The sequence below is a fragment of the Erpetoichthys calabaricus genome, chromosome 2 (genome assembly GCF_900747795.2).
Source record: "Erpetoichthys calabaricus chromosome 2, fErpCal1.3, whole genome shotgun sequence".
In the NCBI taxonomy this organism is placed as follows: Eukaryota; Metazoa; Chordata; class Cladistia; order Polypteriformes; family Polypteridae; genus Erpetoichthys; species Erpetoichthys calabaricus.
Window position 1 is genome coordinate 331,523,077 of NC_041395.2, and position 16,823 is coordinate 331,539,899.

Below are 16,823 nucleotides of genomic sequence, written 5' to 3' on the forward strand. Positions count from 1 at the left end.
TCATCACATATACAGGAAAGTATTTCTTTCAAAGAGAGAACTGTCCCTTGCCAAATCCAGTTGTGCTGGAGCTGCTTCAGGGCTATGAACATTTGGGTCATGTTGTGTACATTTGGACAATTTTTATACATGCCCAGAATTGTTCATGGAGATACAGAGCAGGGGAATTAGAGCTTGTGGCACAGTGAGGGTGAACAGGAGACACAGGCCTTCACAGTTGAAGCCAGACAGGCTGAAGAGGAAAAGAGGTGACAATACGGTTTTCATGAGGGCAGAAAACTTGGTGGCAGTGGCATGGCACGATGGCAAACGGGTGACTTGTCTCTCTACAGTACACACTAACAATATATGTGAGAAAGTGCAGCAACAGAAATTTGAAAAGTAGGCACCAAAGCAACACGTATTGTAAGCAGTGCAATGTGGCAATGACTGAAATTGGCTGCTTTTGAGCGAGATCAGACTTGGCAGGACTTTGCTGTGTAACATGTATGTGATATGTATGTGAAATCATAGAGTATGCAGGCTCATATAACATGCAAGACAGTAACATTTGTCAAAAGTAAATATTTTTTGTTGATTTGATATGTTAAACAATTGCTTTGTGTTCTTTTTTAAAAAATGTTAGTTTTTGGAAAAATATTCAGCCCTGGGAGAAAAGAAACAAAAAAAAAAAAATTAGCCCTAAAAGAGTTACAGTGCTTGACCCGGAAGTGTTTCTGATCCCTGAGTCCATGTGATTCTTAACACTTCCGGGTCAGGTGAAAACTCCTTTTCTTCATCCCGGAAGTACGTCATTTCTTCTGACCCTGTGACTAGGACGTACTTCCGGGTTATAGTGCTTTCTTCAGCCCGGAAGTTCTTTATTTCTTCTATCCTCGTAACATGGAAGTACTTGAGCCTCCCTGCAGCGTCCTCTGGTGGCCCCCCATGGTATCCAGCAAGGCTATGAAGGAAAACTCCAAGGTCCATGATGCCCTGCTGGAATTCGGGGCATCTCCACGCTGCAGGAAGGGCCCCACCTGGCGGCTTGGGGGTATTGGCCGGAATAAGCTGCCGGCCATAATCCACAGCAGCCAGGAGCAACCTCAAAGCTGGCATCTGAAATTCAAAGAACAGAAAACTACTGCACTAACAATTTAGAAACCTCGCTGTGTACTCCAAAGCATTTAGGCAATCAGTAACAGTAAGATTAAAGGGTACTTGTGTACTAAACGGACGGCAGTGAAAGCTCCCCCACGGAATCCAGCACTAGAATGGGTAGGGGGAAACCTTATGCAACCTCCCCTCTTCAATTTGGTGCCACGACCTTTGTATCTCTAGTTTTCCAACCCCAGAAATGAATACTTGGACGCAGCCATCAACCGAAGACGACACGGTGAGGTTCCTCCAGGCGAAAGGTGTAGTGCCTCTTACAAAAACTTGCAAACAAGGTCACGAAATGTCGTGCAACATTAAAATTGGTTTGTGTCAGGGAAATTGGCTTGAAGGGAGTAGATTACCTCTTGTGACAGTAGCACTGTTGGTGTAAGGAGCTGACTTCGAATAAATTCTGTCATGAGGAGCTCAACATGAGTGGGAAAACAGCTGTGGATTGGAGGACCTACATGAGGGAGATTTGTGCTTTGGAAATGTGCCATTCAAGTGAGGGTAAAATAAGTGGACCCAACACTATTGTGGAAGTTGACAAAAGCCCGTTCAGCAAAAGGAAAAATAACGCGGGGCGAGTTCTTCCCCAGCAGTGGATTTTTGGAGGTGTTTGCTGAGAAACTGGGGAATGTTTTCTCAGACAAGTCCCCGACCGCCGTTTCGCCACCCTTAGTAAGCAAATAGTGAATCATATAAAACTGGGTACCACTATTTACTCCGACTCCTGGAAGGCATACGTGACAAATGAGTATTTAGAGTTCTACTTTTATCTTGGCACAGATGATTAGTTTTACAATACCATGTCTTTAAGGAGGATGTCCGATGTTGTGTGGAGTTGTTGCATTGTTGTTGTTCCGGGTTTAAGAGGAGCGTTGGAGCGCACTGCATGATCCTTGTCAGTGCTGTGCTGTGCGCTTCCTCAGTTTGTCTTCTGCTTTCTTTTTGACACTTCATAAGGAAAAGGCCTCACTCATTGTGGCCCAAGCGTTCAGATGCTGAAGTTCCCGTTCTTGAAGTCACGGCTGCTCACCCTCGTTAGACTACTGGCACGCAGCTTTTGGCTTTTAGCTTTACAGACTGGCTCTCAACTTCTGTTTTTTTGGTGGGTTTCGGCTTTCCAAGAAAGATCAGCTCATAGCTTTAGTTTGAAAGACAATTTTAGAAGATTGTTTGTGCACAGAGTGCCCCTGGGAAGAGTCCCAGAGTTCTCTAGGGTTCCCAGGAGAATTTCAGTGAGTAGATTTAATTCATAATTCTCTGAGCTTCTCTTTGCTTCTACCCATTCTCTGCCATTCTGTGCTTCTTGTCACTGAGAGATGAGGTGCATGTGGTTTTAAAGGAAGGCCGATCAGATCATAAGTGTACCCAGTTGTTAGTGGTGTTCCCCAGGGCCCTGTCTATTTATTATTTATCTTCTGCCCCTTGGTCATATCTTTAGGAAATTTGATATTAATTTGCACTATTATGCGGACGACACCCAGCTCTATCGGTCTGCTAAGCCTGACTCCTCTCTTCCACCTTCTTCCCTCTCTGACTGTCTGCGGGAAGTTAAATCATGGCTGTCTGCTAATTTTCTTAAGTTAAATAGTGATAAAACAGAGGTTCTTCTGGTGGGAAATAAATCTGTTTTGGATAAATGTGATATTTCATTGACTATTGATAATTCTCTAATCTTTTCTTCCTCCCATGTTAAGAGCTTAGGTGTTATTCTCGATAGTACCTTAAAATTTGAGGCATAAGCAGCTCTCCCCAGTTTTTCATTTGCTTTTTAACTGGTCTCTGACCTGTGGTATTGTACCAAATCTATGGAAACAATCAATCATTACCCCTGTATCTAAGGTTTCTAGGCCAAGCTGTTTAAATGATTACAGACCAGTGGCACTTACATCTATTCCAATGAAATGCCTTGAACACTTGGTGAAAAACATTTTAATGACAGAGACAAAGTCTTTTCAAGACAACAATCAATTTTCTTATTGTGCAAACAGAAGTGTGGAAGATGCTCTGCTTGTTATCTTACATCAAATCTATACCTTTCTTGATCAGCCTGGTTCATATGTCAGAACACTATTTTTGGATTTTTCTTCAGCGTTCAATACTATACAGCCTCATATACTGATCGGGAAATTAAACAGTATGAATGTAAACCCATTTATCATACTATGGATTCAGAACTTTCTTTTAAATCGTTCACAGACAGTTAAAGTTCAGGACACTTTTTCAAAAGCTCTTCATTCAAACACAGGAAGTCCACAGGGGTGTGTGTCTTATCACCATTACTGTTTACACTGTACACCAGTGACCTGAGACAGAACAGTGACCACTGCTCCATTATTAAGTGTGCGGATGACACCATGATCATAGGACGCATATCTGGGGAGGATGAAAGCCACTATCTAAATCAAGTGGACTGTATGGTAAAATGGTGCAATAAAAACTCTCTCACTCTGAATGTAAAAAAGACCAAAGAAATGATATTTGATTTTAAGAGACAGAAATCTGTATGTTCACCTATTGTAGTTCTGGGAGAGGAGGTAGAAATAGTGAATGAAATATAAATACTTAGGAACTTACCTAGATAACAATCTTAACTGGAATACAAATACAAAAAAATAATTTTCTAAATGCAACCAGCGCTTATTTCTCCTCCATAAACTCAAACTATTTAAAGTAGACAAGGACCTCATGTTGTCCTTCTATCGTAGTATGATCCAGTCCGTGATCACTTTCAGTTTCATTGCCTGGTTTAATAGTCTGACAAACCAAAACTCAAAAAAGCTCCAGCAGATTACGAAGTATGCAGCTAAAGTTATTGGGGCTGATGTAGATGATTTGACTAGTGTGTGTCAGAGGGCAATGCTAAAGAAACTGGAAATCATCTCAACTGATGACAGACATCCATTACATGTAGAACTAAACTTCAGTAAATCAGGAAGGATAGTTGCTTTGAAAACCCACACAAATCGCTCCAGAAACTCCTTTCTTCCTAGTGCCATACGACTTTTCAATAAGAAATATCGGAGATAAGGTTTTTATATATATCCTGTAACCTTTTTTTGTTGTTGGTATAAATATGTTTTATCTAACTGCCTTACCTTAACCTTTCTTATTTCTATTTGTCTGTTTTATTTCATTCTGTCTGTTACCTGTTATTAGATGCAACTGAGAAGGCAAATTTCATGTTTTCCTGTGTAAACATGACTAAATAAAGAAACCTAACCTAAACCTAACATATCTTCTTATATAATATGCTACCGTGGCTGTCCGTTTGTCTGTCCAGGATTTTAAATCGCCTGTAGCTCGCAAACCATTTGATGTATTGACCTGAAATTTTGTACACATATACTACGTGATGTCTACTATCCACTTTCGGATTGATGATGATTATTCCTCTTTTTATTTTAATTTTATTTTATTGTAGAATCAACTCTCGGCAGCGCGCAGCAGGGCGGCCGTGTGGCACATGCGTATGGGCGCCGTTCTCATCCCTACCACCTTCACCGTCACTTCCATTATATCTTCATATCTTAAATCATTCTTGAGGCAGATTGAAGACTTAAGTGTCAGCTTAAGTGAAAAATTAAGGAAAACGTACTAAGTAATTGCAACACAAACACTGACTTAATCAGTTTTAACGCGAAAAGATGCACGTTACTTGTTAATAATGTTACTCAGTCTACATATTTCCATCTGCGTAATATCCGCCATTAACGTCCATCTGTTTCAGCTACCAGCACTGCTATTCCTGTTCATGCTCTGGTCACATCTCGTATTGATTATTATAATTCTATCCTTTCTGGTCTTCCTTACAAACTCCTTTACAAACTTTAATTGGTTCAGAATGCTGCAGCTCGTATTATTATCAGAACCCCTTCCACTGAACATTATTCCAGTCCTTCAGCATCTTCACTGGCTCCCTATTAAATATTGCATTGATTTTAAGATACTGCTTCTTACTTACTAGCTGTCCCTTGCGGAAATAAATAAATAAAGCAGGTAATAATAATAATAATTCTTTGCATTTATATAGCGCTTTTCTCACTATTCAAAGCGCTTAGCAATTGCAGGTTACGGGCCTTGCTCAAGGGCCCAACAGTGCAGAGTTCCTTTAGGCATCTTACGGGATTCGAACCGGCAACCTTCTGATTGCCAGTGCAGATCCCTAGCCTCAGAAATATTGCTAGTTAAGCGGAGGCATGATACGCTCCAAAACGTGGCGACAGGGAGAGCGACTCGAATGGAGGCTGGCGCATGAGTGAGGAAGGCCCCACCTGGCTCCCTACTCCTGACATCACGCTTCCTCTTCCCCTCAGACCGCAGTCTTATTAGCACGAATAAATTGCTCCCAAACGAACTGTGATACTTTGCGCAATAAGAGAAGTTGGAAAATCAACCGGAATGTTCAAGCAAATTATAGAAAACAACCCGATCTAAATCCGTTAAGTAGTTCTCTCATGAAAATCGGACAGACATACAGACAGACAGACATTGGATTTTATATACTGTATATAGAGACAAGACCCTCTATAATCTGGCATCTCCTTATCTATCTTGTTCACATCTCCATTCCTTCTCATATCCTTAGATCTTCTTCCTCTATCAATCTTACAGTATTAGACCTCCTGCTCGCTTGACTACCACAGGGTTTACAGCTTTCAGTCGAGTAGCACCTCACCTCGAACTCTCTCCCACAAGACATTCGGAATATTGACTCTCTTCCTACCTTTAAATCTCCTCTTAAAACACATCTTTTTAAGATGGCTTATTCTGTCTGTCTGATAATTTTAGCTGATAAATTTCAATTCAGTTTTATTATTGTATTTATTCTGGTTTTATTGTACTGTAATATCCTTATATTATTTCGTTTGTGTCCGTCCGTGCTCCATTTAAACAACGGTTGCCACAACTACCATATCCTTCCACAACAATAGCGAGTAATCTGTGTTCCTGGCAGAGTTTTGGTTTTAGGCTTATCTTCAAGTCGTTAGTTCTTCAACGTGACCAATTATTGACTGTGGTATTTGACTGTTTATTCGGTGCATACTTTGTTACCAAAACTGTATTATGACACTATCATTTTACATCTCCTTTCTCCTTCATTTTAATGTAAGCCTCCCGATAAAATAAAAAGGCATACAGTCTAGCTGCATCCAACAGAAACAGTCTCGTCGGCTGACATACTCACACCAACGCGCAGGAGCAGAAACATCGACATCACGCCAGACCAACCAGCACAGGCAAGATGCCTTCGAACAACAAAGACAATGCATGACAAACCACAGAGTGACATTATCCGAAGACCAGCAGCAGCAAGTCTCGCACCTCGACAGTGAACGAAAAAATGAATTGCACACACAACCTTTTTGAAGAGCAGCGGCAAACTGCCAGACAAAAAGAAACATTAGGACGGAAAAACTACAGGGATTCCATAACACTGACAACTCAAAACATCTCTTTATATTACGGCGTAGGCAATTCCCCATTTGTTTAGCATATTGTACGTCTATCACCAAGTCACAACGACAAACGTTTAATAACGTTTATTGTTTTTACCCATGCCAGTTGTACATGACATTTTCCAGAGTTACATCGAAACCCAGATTAAACGTACAAGTATTTGCAGATCACACACGGGGGAATAGTTTCGCTGACAATAACACTTATGCAACAAATTGCGTTTTCCAACAATTATTATAGACATCGGTATACAACATTACCTGACGGCCACACTTCACACATACATACTGACTTACATGTGCCCTGCATTTCCCTTTTTATCCAATATGTTCTGTTCACCTATTCACGTTACACATTGTATTGTAAATATTCATGCTGTTGTAAGTGACTACCTGCCCGGGGTTTGTTTCCTGCCTTGCGTCCTGTGTTGGCTGGGATTGGCTCCAGCAGACCCCCATAACCCTGTAGTTAGGATATAGCGGATTGGATAATGGATGGATGGATAAGTGACTATAATAACATCCCTTACTAATCATGTGACTATTCTAATATGGAGTCCCTACTTATTAAAATAATCTGCTTTCTTACTGTAACGTGTTATGTTCTTCTCACCCTCATCATCATTTCATTAACACTTTTATTCTTGTGAAATTTTTACAAGCACGATTTGCTAGTTTCATTAATTTTATGTTGTTATTAATGTGCTCTGTAGGGTGTCCTTGTGTGCCTTGAAAGGTGCCTATAAGTAAAATAAATGATTATTATAATTATTATTATTATTCTCCTGATTGGATTAAAGTCACCTCCATTTACAAAATCAAGGTCTTGTAATAGGCGAGTTCTTCTGTCCATATTAGATGTCATCCCTTGAATTGCAGGTCTTTGTTCTTATTTGAGTCTGTTTCACACCTTCTGGCACAAGAGGTCTGCAGAGGGGTCCAGGACCAGCCCCTCAAAGGTCTTCATGATGTGCGACACAAGTGCCACTTGTGTGTAGTCATGAGGTGAAGATGCGCCTGCCGTCTTTGGAACAGGAACAACACAGCAGTGTCGCTTTCTGGAGCCATAGGGACAGACTGAACAGGTGACAGAGGACACCACAAAGTTGGTGAGCCCAGGCTTTAAGAACTCGAGGACTGACTCCATCAGGTCCCATAGCTTCCTCAGCTGTCTCCTAACTTGGCCCTCAGTTATAGACAGTTATAAAACAAAAATACAAAAAAACAAAAAGTAATAGTAATATTAATTATGACTTGTTCCTCATTTCTAAATTACTGCATTTAGAGTGGAGCGCTTTAACAGGGGCCATTAGAAAGGCATTACGTGAGGCATCAGACGTGCAGACCATTCTCTGAGCAATGATGTCACCCTCAGCACTGTCATTAGTTACCTCATGCATTTTAACATCTGGGTTTCATTAGTAGCCATATGTGTACAGTGTGTAGTCACTGACCTGTAAAAACAGTTATTACAGCTTGAAAGAATCTGTTATCACAAAGGCCTGCTCATGAGCCAAGATGATTATGTTCAGTTTTTAGAAGGATGAGCTACTGACCAAACCTGTGTGGCATTTGCACAGACGGATGAATATGAAACGTGCAGGAATGGGACCTAATCGTTAGTATTTCTTCCATGGCCGGGGTTCAAAGTGGTGTTTCTTGTTTGTATTGTCTAATTTTATGCCATTTATTTGAGGTTATGTTTCTTTTATTTATTACTAGCTGTCCCCCGCTGGAAACGGGACAAAGTTTAAAAATCAATAAATAAACAGGTATCGCTAGCTAAGCGGAGGCAAGGTATAATCCAACACGTGGCGAGAGGAAGAGCGACTCGAACGTGAGTTAGGAGGGCCCTGCCCGGCTCCCAATACCTGAGGTCCAGCATCCCCCCTCCACTCGGCCTGCAGCCTCTCTCTCGGATTTGTGCAAATAAATCACTCCTGCAAGTGAACTCAGATACTTCACACAATGAGAGAAGTTGCAAAATCAACCGGAATGTTCAAGCAAAGTATAGAAAAAAACCTGATCTAAATCTGTTCGCTAGCTAAGCGGAGGTAAGTAACGCCATGATGCTGGTGCGTTAGGAGGACCCGGCCCGCTGTGTGTTGCTCAGATTCGCAGAAATAAATTGGTACCACAAGCGAACTATGATGCATAGCAAAATCATCCGGAATGTTCAAGCAAATTATAGAAAAAAACCCGATCTAAATCTGTTAAGTAGTTCTCTTGTGAAAAAGCATTGGATTTTATATATATAGAGATTGAATGTTAAACAACACCACTGACTGTTATGTTTGAATAATTCATTTACATCACCTCTTGCTGGCTATGTGTCCTCATTTGCCCGGCTCATCTTGTTACATTATTGATGAATCTCGGTTCAAGTGGTGCCAGTATGCCCGGGGCCAACCAGCCCATAACAACATTTAAACCGCAGCTTCTTAAAAGTGTTTGGAGTACAATTGGAAGGTAACAAATACATTAGATAGAATGAATGAAGGAATGAATGAACAAACAGGATCTTTCTTTCTTTCTTTCTTTCTTTCTTTCTTTCTTTCTTTCTTTCTTTCTTTCTTTCTTTCTTTCTTTCTTTCTTTCTTTCTTTCTTTCTTTGTCTCTGTCTCTCTTCTGAGAGGCAAATGTGGCTTTTTACAGAAGCTCTTTAAATATATAAATACACTAGGGGGGCAAGCCCCCATGGTACCTTCGGTTCCCAACCTCCAGTTGCGGCCAGAATATTAGTAAAATCTGTAAATGTACAAAAGAAAAATTATTATTTATAAATGGTTCGCTCGCCAACCCCCGCCCCCCGGCCTGCAATACACGCCAGCCACTTCACATCTCTGCCGCTCGTTTATAATTTAAAAACTGAATAACAATCTGAACATGTAACAACATCACATTAAAGTTCGATAAATTCTGAAAAGAATGATACCAAACATATATATGTAGGTTTTAAAATAAGCCAAATTTAAAGTGTGACAAATATAAAACGTCACATAAAATTGTTGCACAAAATCAATGCACTTTTAGGCTTAGGATTTTATATATAGAGAGTAGATAAAAAAATACTATATATATATATATATATATATATATATATATATATATATACAGTATATATATACAGTGGGGCAAAAAAGTATTTAGTCAGCCACCAATTGTGCAAGTTCTCCCACTTAAAAAGATGAGAGAGGCCTGTAATTTTCATGAGGTATACTGTACCTCAACTATGAGAGACAACATGAGAAAAAAAAATCCAGAAAATCACATTGTCTGATTTTTAAAGAATTTATTTGCAAATTATGGTGGAAAATAAGTTTTTGGTCAATAACAAACAAGCAAGATTTCTGGCTCTCCCAGACCTGTAACTTCTTCTGTAAGAGGCTCTTCTGTCCTCCACTCGTTACCTGTATTAATGGCACCTGTTTGACACCTGTCCACAACCTCAAACAGTCACACTCCAAACTCCACTATGGCCAAGACCAAAGAGCTGTCAAAGGACACCAGAAACAAAATTGTAGACCTGCACCAGGCTGGGAAGACTGAATCTGCAATAGGTAAGCAGCTTGGTGTGAAGAAATCAACTGTGGGAGCAATTATTAGAAAATGGAAGACATACAAGACCACTGACAATCTCCCTCGATCTGGGGCTCCACGCAAGATCTCACCCCGTGGGGTCAAAATGATCACAAGAATGGTGAGCAAAAATCCCAGAACCACACAGGGGGACCTAGTGAATGACCTGAAGAGAGCTGGGACCAAAGTAACAAAGGCTACCATCAGTAACACGCTACGCCGCCAGGGACTCAAATCCTGCAGTGTCAGACGTGTCCCCCTGCTTAAGCCAGTACATGTGCAGGGCCGTCTGAAGTTTGCTAGAGAGCATTTGGATGATCCAGAAGAGGACTGGGAGAATGTCATATGGTCAGATGAAAAAACTCTACTCGTCGTGTTTGGAGGAGAAAGAATGCTGAGTTGCATCCAAAGAACACTATACCTACTGTAAAGCATGGGGGTGGAAACATCATGCTTTAGGGCTGTTTTTCTGCAAAGGGACCAGGACAACTGATCCGTGTAAAGGAAAAAATGAATGGGGCCATGTATCGTCAGATTTTGAGTGAAAACCTCCTTCCATCAGCAAGGGCATTGAAGATGAAACGTGGCCGGGTCTTTCAGCATGACAATGATCCCAAACACACCGCCCGTGCTTCGTAAGAAGCATTTCAAGGTCCTGGAGTGGCCTAGCCAATCTCCAGATCTCAACCCCATAGAAAATCTTTGGAGGGAGTTGAAAGTCCGTGTTGCCCAGCGACAGCCCCAAAACATCACTGCTCTAGAGGAGATCTGCATGGAGGAATGGGCCAAAATACCAGCAACAGTGTGTGAAAACCTTGTGAAGACTTACAGAAAACGTTTGACCTCTGTCATTGCCAACAAAGGGTATATAACAAAGTATTGAGATGAACTTTTGTTATTGACCAAATACTTTTTTTCCATCATAATTTGCAAATAAATTCTTCAAAAATCAGACAATGTGATTTTCTGGATTTTTTTTCTCATTTTGTCTCTCATAGTTGAGGTATACCTATGATGAAAATTTCAGGCCTCTCTCGTCTTTTTAAGTGGGAGAACTTGCACAATTGGTGGCTGACTAAATACTGTTTTGCCCCACTGTATAATATACTGTATATATAAAAGCCAAATATCACTTACTCAGTCATCAGCAAGTCTCCCGAACCATGAGGACTATCACCCATAGGTGCTCGCTAAGAAACAGTTTTAAAAATTCTGTGGTCCAAGCGCGAAAACTCCGTCTGACTTTGTGTTTGTATGTCTGTCCGTTTTTCATGAGAGAACTACTTAACGGGTTTAGATCAGGTTTTTTTCTATGATTTGCTTGAACATTCCGATGATTTTGCGACTTTCTCATCATAGTTTGCTTGTGGTACTGATTTATTATCGCGAATCCCCTCACTCACACCTCTGCCTCGAGGCGTAACCTTAACTCTGCTCAGTTAGCAAATGAGAGAACTACTTAATGGATTTAGGTATTTTTTTTCTATAATTTGCTTGAACATTGCGGTTGATTTTGCGATTTCTCTCATCATGCTAAAAATCATAGTTTGCTTGCAGGAGTGATATATTCGCGCTAATCCGAGACAGAGGCTGCAGGCCTAGGGGAGGGGGAAAGAGTGACGTAAGGAGTGGGGACCAGGTCCTCCTCACTGTCCTGTTTCACTACTGTGAGGGCGAAGCCGCGGGGGACGGCTAGTATATATATATATATATATTTTGCCCCCTGCTCGCTTCACACACCAACCCCCAAGCCTGCACTACGCGCTAGCCTCTTTGCGGTTCTGCCGCTCGTGTATGGGGATGTGGATGTACAATTTAAACAGATTGTTATTTTCATGGGAATTGTGGTTGTAGATATTCTACGGGATATTGTAAGTTGATATTTTCTTCTTCCTCACCATCGCCACCAACTGTTTCAGCTTAGTCTACTGATACGCATTTGTTTCGCACCAAGAAACAAAGTCCTCCCGACTCCTCTTCTCTGTCTTACCCCCCCTTATCAATACACCCCCATAAGTGCAGAATCATCTGAGACTTTCTGTAAGTGACCCGACCTGCTGTTATATTTATAGTCTGAGTTGCGAGAAGCAGACAGGCCTGTTCCTTGTGGTACTCCAATGTTACTCATACAGTGCTTGAGTCTCACAAACGGTGGTCTGCCTGATCGATCGTTCTTCATCCAGGACATCACAGGCTCATCCACCTGCATGTCTTTGAGTTTACCACTTAACAGAGATGGCTGGATGTTACTGACAGCACTGGGAATTTCAAAACACAGAATCCTCACTGTGCTGACAGTTTTATCCAGGTGACAAGAAACTTTGTGGAGCAGACAGATAAAGGCATCCACCGCGCCATTTGAGTGCCACTGGTCTGTAGTCATGAGGTGAAGAGGCGCCTGCTTTGTCAATGCCGGATGTCTTCCACAGCAGCAGTATTTTCTGATGCCTTAGAGACTGAGTGAACAGGTGACAGAGGTCACCACAACTAAGAGTTGCTTTTTGTATAATTTGAGTAGCATAACAGAACGACTGCAGAAACTTCCTGCTTCTGTAACCCAGAGGTCAATGCATCAAAACCGCCCTCTGCCATTACTGAGTTCACCCAGAGACTAAAAGGTTTGTCCTGCTTTGACAGGCTGAGGTCATTAAAGCAGAGCAGAGAAGGCTTCATGGAGAACCAACTGATGTCTTCCAAAATGTGATCCAGTAGAATTCTCTCTGTTAAAGAGTGAATCACTTACTTGAGGGCATTGCTGGAAACTAATACATTTAAGATGGAATCCCTGCAGCACTTTATTACACAGATTGGGTCATGGGAATGTGGAACAAAGTGCTGAGTCACATACAGCCGATAAAGTGGAAAACTTCACAACTTTTAAAAAGTATTTTGATGACCCCTTACTTAATTAAATGAGCTCTTTGGACTGAATGGTCTCCCCTCAATAGTCAGACTCCTTATGATCCTCAAACATGTGCCTTTTCTCTAAGCTGCAGCTGCTTGAAAAAACTTAATGTCTCTCATGTCGTATTCACTGTGTGGATTCTGTTCTTTGGTTTCTCCAGCGCTTTTGATTCAAACCAGCGATCCATCTGAAGGGGCGAACTCAGGTGTCCTGGGTAATAGACTGTCTGTTAGATAGATAGATAGAAAGATCTCGTACATCCGGCGCCGCCGAGAGTGGCAGCCTTTTCAGCAGCTCCATGTATGACTGTATGTGTATGTGTACTTTTCTACTTTTATTTTTCTATTTTTATTTATTGATCACTCCTATCACTTTATGTGGATTTGTTCACTGGACACACTTACTTTTACAACATGGGCATGGATTTTTACACGCCGAGACTCGTTTTTTTTATTATTTTCTTGTGAATTTCCCATTGGGATTAATAAAGTATCTATCTATCTATCTATCTATCTATCTATCTATCTATCTATCTATCTATCTATCTATCTATCTATCTATCTATCTATCTATTATATAGTGCCTTTCATATCTGTCTATATACAGTATCTCACAAAAGTGAGTACATCCCTCACATTTTGTTATATCTTTTCATGGCACAACACTGAAGATATGACACCTTGATATAATGTAAAGTAGTCAGCGTAAATTTGCTGTCCCCTCAAAATAAGTCAACACACAGCCATTATTGTCTAAACCGCTGGCAACAAAAGTGAGTACACCCCTAAGTGAAAAATGCCCTTTACTTTACATTGTGTCAAAGTGTCATATCTTCAGTGTTGTCCCATGAAAAGATATAATAAAATATTTACAAAAATGTGAGGGGTGTACTCACTTTTGTGAGATTATCTATCTATCTATCTATCTATCTATCTATCTATCTATCTATCTATCTATCTATCTATCTATCTATCTATCTATCTATCTATCTATCTATCTATCTATCTATCTATCTATCTATCTACACAGGTAAGCACCCTGGGTGTAAGCGAGCTTATGTTGTCTCTGGCCTCCACCATCTTTAATATGTCCCATTATGTGTCTCCTATTAAATTTCTATAGTAATTTGTATAAGCTTGTGGAAAATGAAACTGATACGTACTGCTGAATGGTAAGATGAGAGCATTTCATACAAAAGCTCCGTCTCTCAGCTTGTCTGACAGAATGTGTATACAGAAAGGACTGTCATGAAATGTTCTGAATGATATTCTTCTCTTCCTTCGACACTAAATTGCTGATTGCTTTTAAATATTGTTAACATATTTTGAATCTCCAGAATGTTTTTTTTTTAAATATGTGTTTTGGTGAAACATTTTTAAGAGTGTATTAAATTCTGCTCCTGACAGGTGAACTGCAGCTACAACATATTGTCTGAAACTGCCTCAGTATTGTCTTATTTTATTACAGATCACAACTTGACAGACACACAGAGGTTTTTCCCATTCATATTTAGGAAAATATTCCATTTTCTGAGCGGTGCATTATATTTTATTTACTCAGGAGTTGACTGTTGATCAATAAGCATTTCTAGCTCTCTAGCTCCTCTAACCCAGCTGGCAGCCATCTTTAGCCAAGTCAGAAGTTTTCTTTCTTTCTTTCTTTCTTTCTTTCTTTCTTTCTTTCTTTCTTTCTTTCTTTCTTTCTTTCTTTCTTTCTTTCTTTCTTTCTCAAGGAGTGGATATTGTTTGTTATAATATTTATTTATTGAGCTTCTGTAAAAAGCTAAAAGCATGCTGTCTTTTACAGAAGTGGACACATTTGCTGTCCCCTTACAGCTCATTGAAAAAGTGCTGTGTGCCCCCTGAAAAGTGATGAAATGAAAAACAATTGTCCCCCTGTGTACCTGCACTCCTTCACATTGCCGACCCTGCGCTCTGTCCTCCAAAGGTTATGTGAAAAGAGAGTTTCCCCAAGGGGGTTAATAAAGTGTCTCACATCAGAAGAGTTCTGCTTCTCCTGCCAAGACATTCTAAAATGGCCTGCACACATTTGTTCGGACCCCTAGAAAAGATCACAAGTAATTGGAGTATTTAGTGATTTTACACACTCGCTGTTTTCTTGAATTCGTATCACACACGTCTCCAATCATGAAATTAGTCATTCAGCTGATTTAAATGGAGACACTTTGCTGTTTGGTGTCATCGTGTGTCCCACACTGAACATGGACCAGAGAAAGCAGAGGAGAGAGTCGTCTGTGGAAATCAACAAGAAAATTCTAGACTAGCATGTTAAACACAAAGGTTAGAAGACCATCTGCAAGCAGCTTGATGTCCCTATGACAACACTGGCAAATATTATTAAGAAGTTTAAGGTCTAGCAGACTGTAGACAACCTCTCTGGACACGGCTGCAAGAGGAAATTCGACCCCAGAAGGGGCAGAAGGACAGAATGGCAGACAAAAAGCCAAAGACAACCTCCAAAGAGATACAAGCTGAACTTCAAGGTCGAGGTCCCATCAGTGTCTGATCGCACCATCTGATGCTTTTTGTGTATGGTGTGCTCAATGGAAGAAGACCCAGGAGGACTGTGGTGTTGAAGGAAAAGCATAAAAAAGAAGTCAATTAAAATGAATGTTAAAGGAGTTAATCAGCAGCAAAAACAGGTCACTAATTAAGAAAAGGGTTAGAATGAAAACCTGCAGCCACTGGGGCCCTCGAGGACCGGAGTTGGGGACCCCTGCTGTAAAAGAACACAAAATTTCAAAAATATTAATCATCCATTAGTTGTTTTTCCAGCACATTTCACTTTGTTCTTTGCTTAAGTTAGGTCTAGTTGTGGCCTCTGTGCACATGTACAGTCGTGGCCAAACGTTTTGAGAATGACACGAAGAATTGTTTTTCACAAAGTTTACTGCTTCACTACACCTTCCTGCTGCCATTCCTGAGCAAGTTCTGCACTGGTGGTGCCCCAGTCCTGAGCCATGAATAAAGAATGGAACCAAAACATCATCTGAGATCAGCATCTCCCAACTATCCAACAACAGTTTGGTGACCAACAATGCATGATGGACCACCAGGCTATAAGGCAAAAGTGATAACTAAGTGGCTCGGGGAACAAAACATCAAAAATTTGGGTCCAAGGCCAGGAAACTCCCCATTGAGAACTTGTGGTCAATCCTCAAGAGGTGGATGGACAAACAAAAACCCCCAAATTCTGACAAACTCCAAACATTGATTATCAAAAATGGGCTTCCATTGGTCAGGATTAGGCACAGAAGTTGATTGACAGCCTGCCAGGGTAAATTGCAGAGGTCTTGAAAAAGAAAGAAGGGTTCTACACTGCAACATTTTGCATAAACTTCATGTCATTGTCAATAAAAGCCTTTGAAACTTAGGAAATGTTCATAATTCTACTTCAGTATACCAGAGAAACATCTGACAAGAAGATCTAAAAACACTGAAGCCACAAACTTTGTAAAAACCAACACTTGTCTCATTCTCAAAACTTTTGGCCACAAATGTAAAATCTAAACCAGGCTGCTAGAGTTCTCATGCTGGGACGTTTAGTCTTTCCATTGAGTAAAGCTTAACATACAATGTGGTTGATTCTCAGTTTTTCTTACCAAGTGTGACAGATGACCAGGGTCCTTGCCCAGTCAGAATGCCTTTCTGAGAAGAGGATCAGGGGAGAAGACATGTCAACAGCAGTACCTCCCCCAGGACATGAGAGGGCAGCAC

General features: G+C 40.7%; 1 protein-coding gene across 1 annotated transcript in view; it reads left to right on the forward strand.

The window, feature by feature from the left end:
• Window positions 1-16,823, forward strand: part of dusp8a (dual specificity phosphatase 8a) — a 412,005-nt gene that overhangs the window by 175,010 nt on the left and 220,172 nt on the right. The window lies entirely within an intron of this gene.